This window comes from Morus notabilis, unplaced genomic scaffold (assembly GCF_000414095.1).
Source record: "Morus notabilis unplaced genomic scaffold, ASM41409v2 Scaffold363, whole genome shotgun sequence".
Taxonomy (NCBI): Eukaryota; Viridiplantae; Streptophyta; class Magnoliopsida; order Rosales; family Moraceae; genus Morus; species Morus notabilis.
In genome coordinates, this window is record NW_010360145.1 from 388,211 (window position 1) to 396,946 (window position 8,736).

Genomic DNA, 8,736 nt, shown 5'->3' on the forward strand with positions numbered 1-8,736 from the left:
CTTTACTTATTGAACTTTGTTTGTTATTATTGATTTGAATTTTACGTTTTAAATTATTTTTAAAGACTTGAACTTTATGTTAACTTCTGTGTCAAAAATTTGAATTTTATGTTTGATTGTGTGTTGTAGTGATTTAGATTTTGTGAAACTATTTTAATTTTATGTTATGTTAGTTTTGTTTAATGTTGTTATTAATTTTCTGAGAATATTAAAATAAAAAAGATGGGCTAATAGAGTTAAGGCCCAAAACGTAGCTAAAATGCACAATTTAATCCGCGGAATCTGTTGCATATTAAATTAGATTGGATGTTTAATGGATGGATAATGGATTGAGATTTTTTTCAATCTGCAGTAACATATTGAATTACTGATTGATCCCCAATCTATATAATCTGATCCGCGAACACTTCTAACTGTTAGTCCGTGAATTATAAGCTTGTATTATTTTAGTCATTGAACTTTTTATTTTGTTGAAAAGATATTACATAGTAACTACATTTTATTTTCTCGGAAGTAGTGACATTAAAGGCAAAATATTTTCTTATTACCTCCTTAAAAACTAAAATATTTTGGATCTGATGCATATTCTTATAAAAATTTCAGTTATTATGTGATTGAGACGTGAATTATCTCTAAAAAAATTTGGAAATTATTCGTCAATTTTAGTATTGACTAGAACTGTAAAAAAAAAATCAAACTTCAAACAGTAATTTGCTAAAATCAAAAAGAGTAATTCGCCAATTTTATAAAATTAAAAATTTAGATATCAAAAGGACACAATAATTATAACTCAAAGATTAATAGTGTTAATAACTTTTTTCCTTAATTAATATGACTTTTGCTATTGCTATATGGTAGTGGTACGTTATACTAGTGTGGATGGGCGTTTATAGCAACATGGTCACAGGTAGGGAACCGAAGGCTTGTTTGAGACATATATTTAAACTTAAATTGTGGTTTTGTTATAGTGTTTTTTTTTTTTTTTAATCTTACTAAGGGTTTAAATTCTAAATTTTTCTCTCTAACAAAATTATCGCCAATAAACCCAAATCATGACTTGATTATATGTTCCAAATGGGCCTAAGTTAACAAGAAAAATGTGCCAAAAAAATTTGAATATACAATTAGTTCATAATTTTGACTGATGCTTGGCGTGATAGAACGTAAATGATATTGTAATTAGTTATTAAAGGTAAGCCTTGACCTGCACAAAGTTTGACATCATATAATTATAATTAAATACATGGTCGAAAGTCAGGAAACGCCCACGAGTTTAATTATCTTTTTGTCAACGAAATTCGAACACAGAAAAAGGTTAGAATGTCCCTTTAAAAAAAAAAATAAAAAAGGGTTAGAATGTGTTCACAAAAGGGGAACTGCTTAACTATTATGATATTAGTTTTTCTTTTCTTTTTCCCTTTTTTTTCTTTTAAGGAATACAACATTAACCCATTTGAATGCAGATGTCAGAGATGTAAAATATTTGGAAAATTTCCATTACCCTAACTCCTAATCATATATCATTCCCATTAGTCCTTCGATTAAGTGTTATTTGTATATTAGAATATTAGTCCTTCGATTAAATGTCATTAATCCTTAAAATATTTGTAAATTAGAAAATTTCCATTACCCTAATCTGCAGAGAGAAAGAGAGGAAAAAAAGAAGCCTATAAACAACATGTGTAATGTTTTCTAAGAACGCACTACAAGAAATTGTAGCTTTAGCTACAAATATAAATTTGTGGCCAAAATTAATTTTTTATGAGAAAACAAAACTTGTAGCTAAACATAGAGTACTGGTTACAAATTATAATTTGTAGCTAAAATGTTGACACTAAACAATTAAAAAAACAATTTTAACAAAAAATTTATAAAATTTAGCTTCAAAATTTAATTTTTGTATCTAATTATTAAAATTAATGACAAAAAAATTGTCACAAAAAATTTAGGTTACATCTACAAAAATATTTTGTCACTATTTCTATGAAAATATTTTGTCACATCTACAAAAATATTTTGTTATTGACCTATAGAACATATTTTTTTGTAAATTTTTCTCTCTCTGTCTCCACCTCTGTTCCCCACCCTCCTCTCTCTCTTCCCCTTTCTCTCTTAAGTCAAGTTAAGCTTGACTTTTAGCTACAAATTTGTTAAATTAAATGTATCACATTTAGACATTATGACAATTATCAGTACTAAAAGTGCCTACTACAAAATATTGACATATAACTGTAAATGTACTTTGTAGCTAAATCTCAGCTTAATCTAACTTTTCTTGTAGTGTTTGTGGCCTGATATCCCAATTATCCAAATTAAAAGGTTTACAGACTTTAAAATTTGTATAACCAGATTCTCTCCCATCAAAAAAAAAAAGTGTTTGACTTCTTTATTGTCACTTTTTTTTTCCCGGTAATGAGATCTTCTATCATTGACATTGAAGTTTAACTTGACTAAAAATTTGATCTAAACAAAAAAGTGAGAAATTTGTATGTAATATCTTCCATTCAATAATAAAAAAAATCTAATATCTAGTCTAGTCCTAAAAGTAACACTAGATCTAAGTTATGAAAAATTTGAGCCATTAAATAATGAACGTGTAGAATTACACAGCTCAATTTATTATTAGTTATATTTGAAATATCATGAATAAATAAATAAAAATATTTGGAATATTATGAAAAAGAAAATTTTTTTCTTTTTCAAAAGAAAGCCTTGTAATAATACTAGTATTTAGTACATACCCTGCATACATGATTCATTTAAAATGACGGTTACGCATATTATTTAAAAAAAATAAAGAGAGAAAAAAAGACACAAAAAGTTGAAAACAAAATTGAGAAAAATATTTAAAGTAAAAGATGAGAAAAATATTTAAAGTAAAAGACAAGAAAAAAATATTTAAGTTATTTTATTGTGTTTTAAATTAGTTTTATTTTTTTGTTTAATTTGTTTTTATTTAATTGTGTAATTTTACATTCTTTTTATGGTGGAACTCCATCACCGGTGTTGTATTCTTTTTTAATAATTACATTAAATTTTTAGTAGTTAGATTTGTATAAATTCACATTAAAAATTTATAATTTACCACACATAACTGTTTTTATTATATATCTCATAATTAAAAAAGTAATTCAATAATAAAAAAATAGTACTCCATCTGTAGAGCACTTTTTTAAATTCCACCATAATGAATCCCTAAAACTATATTTTATATAAAATGGCAAAAAAAAAAAAAAAACACGTAAATGCTCTCTTTCTATTCTCTATGCCAAAAAAAAAAAAAAAAAAAAACCAAAAAATCTCTTTTTTTTTTCTCTATGCCAAAAAAAAAAAAAAAAAAAAACCAAAAAATCTCTTTTTTTTTTCTCTATGCCAAAAAAAAAAAAAAAAAAAAACCAAAAAATCTCTTTTTTTTTTCTCTATGCCAAAAAAAAAAAAAAAAAAAAACCAAAAAATCTCTTTTTTTTTTCTCTATGCCAAAAAAAAAAAAAAAAAAAAAAACGAAATATGTAATGTAATGTAATTGAATAGAAATAGATAATACCATAAATCGAGTCCTTGTTTCTTATCAAAGGAAATTGACGTTTCTGTCCTCGTTAAGAAGCACCCTTTGTAGCAAGAGAGGACAAAACGCAATGAAGGGATTTGGAAGAAGAAAGAAGAGCGAGTGAGACCGAGCAATCGTCGTGTCGGCGCGCCTCGCTCCTCACGCTGTTTCTCTGAAGGTGGTACTGTGCAAATGTCTCTACATTTTCATTGTTGATCGAATCTGGCGTTTTAAAACGAAATCTTTTTCTCTAATTGCAGTTGGCCTTTTTCCTCTTCTGCCATTGCGATTTCCACTGTTTTCCGATCTGGTGAGCTTCCTAATACCCTTTTTACTGTAATTCTTCAATTTCAGCGTGAATTTTTTTCAGGTATCTCCATTCATTCTTAGATCTGTTCGTTTCTTCGGTTTTTTTTTTTTTTTCCCTAGTAGGATTTCTGCATTTCTTGTCCGGTTTATATATGTATATGTTTTGGTATTTATGTTTTCTGGTTGTATATATATGCCACAATATAGTTTCGGTTTACATATACATATATATGTTAATTAAACTTTGGTCAGAAAAATTGCAGTAAAGTAACGGTTTGTCGCTGCAATTGTGGGATTCTTTTTCCTATTTTGGTGGCTATTATTATTATTTTTTTAATATAGGCTCAATGTTCTTGAAGCAAGCTCAGTGAAATTGTTTTGAGTGAAAAATGTTTTCAGTGAAATTGCTCTTGCCCTTGTTGCTCGCCTGCCGTTTTGCCTTTGGCCTTTTGTTAAGAAAAATGTTTAGGGGCACAATGCTAGGCCCATCTGTGGGTTCCACATTGCTCTTGCCCTTCTCTTTTTTCTCCTCTCTCTCAGTCCCACCTGCGCTGTTCTACTTCTCTCTCTCTAGCTCTCTCTCTCTCTCTCGCGAGAAGAAGCATGGCTGCGTGGACCTTCAATGGCGGCGCAACGCAGATCTTCTCCTCACGGAGACGGAAAGGCGCGGATCAGGTGGCGACAGTGCAACTGGTGTAGATCTCCGACGACGTGATGTACTCCACGACGGCGACGGCGGGGATCCGAAGCTACCTCTCCCCGTAGTCGCAGCATCGGGCATCTCTGATGCTCCTAACGAGATTCGTGAGACGAATCTGTGACGTCCACCATCGTCGCTAGCTGTGAACCTCCGATGTTCCGTCGTCGTCGCTGCATGGAGGATTTTTTTTTTTTTTTTGTGGTGTTCTATTTGTGGTTTTTGTTTTGTGATTTTTGCTTTTTTTTCCTCTGATCAGTATTTGAATTGTGTATTTTTTTTAATGATTTTTAAGTGTTCCGGTGACGGGAACAATCGTGTTGCAACCATTATTGGCGGTTTTTGGCCGATATCGTCTTGGATACCCACCGTTATCTGTGGCTGTTACTGATATTTATGTGGATACTGACGGTTATCAATCAGTAATTGGCCAGTATCACAGCTGTAACTGGTTATTGGGGGTTGTCCACCGATTACTCCCGCCAACATTGACGCTTGTACTCACGAGTATCTCGGTTGGTTATTAGTATTATAGTTGAATACCGACCAGTATTTTAAGGGTATATTTAGTATTATAAATATAGTGTGCTGATATGGTTACGGTATTCTTTACAATATTTATGTATCTGGACATTTGTCAATCTAACCTTAATATTTGTGGTGTTCTTGTTATCACTACAACAAAAAGAGTTATTAGCGACGACACTTATCGTTGTTAAAATTATAATATTAGCGACGAAATGTCGTCACTAAAAAAAAAATAAAATTCTTGAAAGACTTGTCGTCGCATTCACTATTTACGACGATATGTCGTTGCACAAAATTTCACTATTTGCGACGACATATTGTCGCTAAAATTTGATAAATTATTCGCGATGACATGTCGTCGCTAATAGCCATTGGCGTCAAATCCAATCTGGCGCGAACACTTTCTGCGCGAGTTTGTCCATTATTTGCGACGACATGTCGCAAATATTGATACTTACAGTTGGCAGTGACGTGGCCAAAAAGAGATGGAAAATTTGGCGGTTTTCCGCAAATATGTTCTAGATATTTCTTTACTTTTTGCAACGACATATTGAAAGTAGTGCTGGAATTTTGGACAGGCCGCCCGCGACCGCCCGAAAAGCCCGAGGATTTGCCCGAGTCCGAACCCGACCCGCCCGTCCGAGCCCGAATTTCACCTTGAACGGGCCGCGGGCTTGTATTCGGCGGCCCGAGCCCGTCCGAATTGCCCGAATTTTTTAAACTTTTTTTTAATATTAAGTTATATATATATATATATTAGTATTGCAATTTATATTTATATATATATATTACAATTTGAAATGAACACATGAACTATATAAAAAAATTATTTCTTTATTAATTTTTAAATTTGTAATTTATGATTGACTCATTAAAAATCTTGCCAAGAAAAATCCAATTGGCATAAAAACTTGGCAAGGAAAAAAGAGTGCAATCATTTTGTGACGAATTACAAATTATACAAACTTACATTGTTTATTAAATTACAAATACAATGTAAAAAGTAAATACATATTTACAAATTACAAATTTACAATTTAATTTCATTCCGGTGTTCCTCAAGTATTCTTCCTGTCGTACTGAAAGCTTGTTCGGATGAAATAGTGGAGACTGGGATCGAAAATATATCCATTGCCAATCGAGTTAAGATTTGTCAAGTTAATGCCCGTGCCCTCCACCATTGAACTAAGTCAAACGATTCTGCCGCACTGCCGACTACTAAGCCTTCACTGAGGTACGCCATAAGCTCGTTGAAGCTGCTGCCGCCACTGCCACTTGTTGATGAAGATCCACTTCCACTCACAGCTTCCGTTTGAGTTGTCTTCTTCTTCTTCTTCTTTAACCCGAAAACATTCAAGAATGAATGTGGGTTTTCATCCTGTTGTTGCGGTTCCTGTACTCTAGAGTTTGTGCTTCTAAACCTAATCTCATATTTACTATAGATCTCATATATTTTTGCCTTTATTATTAAAAATTGGTCCGTACAAGTGATGCCTAAAGATTCAGTTAAGTTTTCTAAACCACTTTCTAATCCATCTAATTTTAATCTAGGATCAAAAATTGTACCTAAACCATATAACAAAGGCAATTTAGACCAATATTTTTTAAATTTTTTTTCCATAGACTGAACAGGATCTCCTAAGATTGGGTACTCCCTATATTCGTGAAATAAAATACTAATTCTTAAAAGTTCTCCTAAAGCTAAAGGTGATGTTGGGTAGTATGTTCCACTAAGTTTTAGAGTAACTTCATGAAACCTACCTAAAAATTGATACAAAACTTCGGCAATTTGTCAATCAAATTCATCTATATGTCATTCTCCTAATTTTACACACATATAGTTTGTTGTAGCATTCTTATAAGGGATGCATTGTTGAAGCATAATATAAGTTGAGTTCCATCTTATAGGCATATCTAACGCTAATGCTCTAGGAGGTATATTTAATGCTTGTAAGAACCTAAACCAATCTTCTTGTCTTTGGTTACTACCTTGAATCCATGCAAGACTATCTCTAATTCTTTTAATGTGATTACCCATTTCTTTTAAACCGGATTTAACTATTAAATTGATTACATGACATGCACAACGTTGGTGGAAAATAGTACCGTCACCGAATAGACTTAAATCATTTTCAAAAAATTCAATTGCTTTTGTATTGGCACTAGCATTATCTAATGTTATAGCCATTACTTTATCTCTTAAACTAAATCCATCAATTACATTTAAAATTGTGTTATATATTAAATCTGCGCTATGTGATCCTAGAACACATTTAAAACCTAATATTAGCTTATCTAAATCAAATCTTTTAAAGTAATGTCCGGTTACAGCTATGGTTAGACCATCGGTTGCGCGATCAAAAGATAATTATGTTTGGCGGAGTTCGGGTCCGCTAGATTGGCTAAGCTTTTGAAGACACTTTTCGGAGTGTCGTCCCAAGTGTGTGGTGCCGTGAATAGTGTCGACTTGTAATTTAGATAAACAATATTTACACTGAACTATATGTTTAGTGTTATCTTCATTCTCCACCTCGTCAATTATGTCGAAGTGATCCCAAACTGTCGAGGTACTCTTGCATTTCCTCCTGGAGGTTGCAACACTTGCCGACGTAGACGCAGACGCAGTCGCACTCGCCGCCGCTTCTCCACGCCCACTATTGCGACCACGACCTCCAGTACGTCCACCATAGCTTGGATTAGTAGATTGCTGCGTAACAAACTCATTAGTGGGAAATTACCCTTCTTCTACATTATGTTGGGCATCAACGGGAATACCACTACAACCAAAAGGATCCATTATAAAAAAATAAGATGAATTTGATAGAGAGAGAGCTTTAGAAAAATTGTGAGAGAGATTGAGAGAAATTGAGAGAGATTGAGAGGGATTGAGAGAGTTTGAGTGAGAAAAATGTGTGAGGGATGAGGGGTATTTATAGGGAAATATTGGGGTAAAAAGATGATTTTTTTTCAAAAAAAAAGGGATAAAACGGCTAGTTTTTTGAAATTCAGGCATCGGGCAGTCGGGCAAACTCGGGCAGCTCGGGTTTTTGGGCAAAATTAAAAAAACTAGCCGTTTTCGGGTATCCGGGCAATTCGGGCAATTCGGGCAATTCGGGCAACTCGGGTTTTCGGGTAGAATTCGGGTAAAAATTTTAAAAACTAGCCGTTTCCGGGTTTTCGGCCAACTCAGGTTTTCGGGCAGAATTCGGGTAAAAATTCAAAAACTAGCCGTTTTTGGGTCGGCGGTTCGGCCAATTCGGGCAGGCGGGAAAAATTCGTGCAAAATAAAAAAAAAAATAGCCGTTTGAGTTTTCGGGCAGCGGGTCGGGCAATTCGGGCACACCTAATTTTCGGGCATTTTCGGGTAATTTTCGGGTTGGGCAGTTCGGGCATGGTCGGAAAAATTCAAAAAAATCTCGGCGGACGGCAGTATACGGTGGTTAGACGGCGGCGGGCAAGGGTGGCATGTCAAATTCGGGCTACCCGAACCCGAATTTCTTGCTTCGGCGGGCGGGAATTGGGTCTGCCCGCCCGAGCCCGAAAAAATTCGGGCTTCGGGCAGCCCGTCGATCCGAAGTTCCAGCACTAATTGGAAGGTCATCGCAAAAATAGTTCTAGAAAATTCTTTTCAGAACGACTGTTTTTACGACGATAT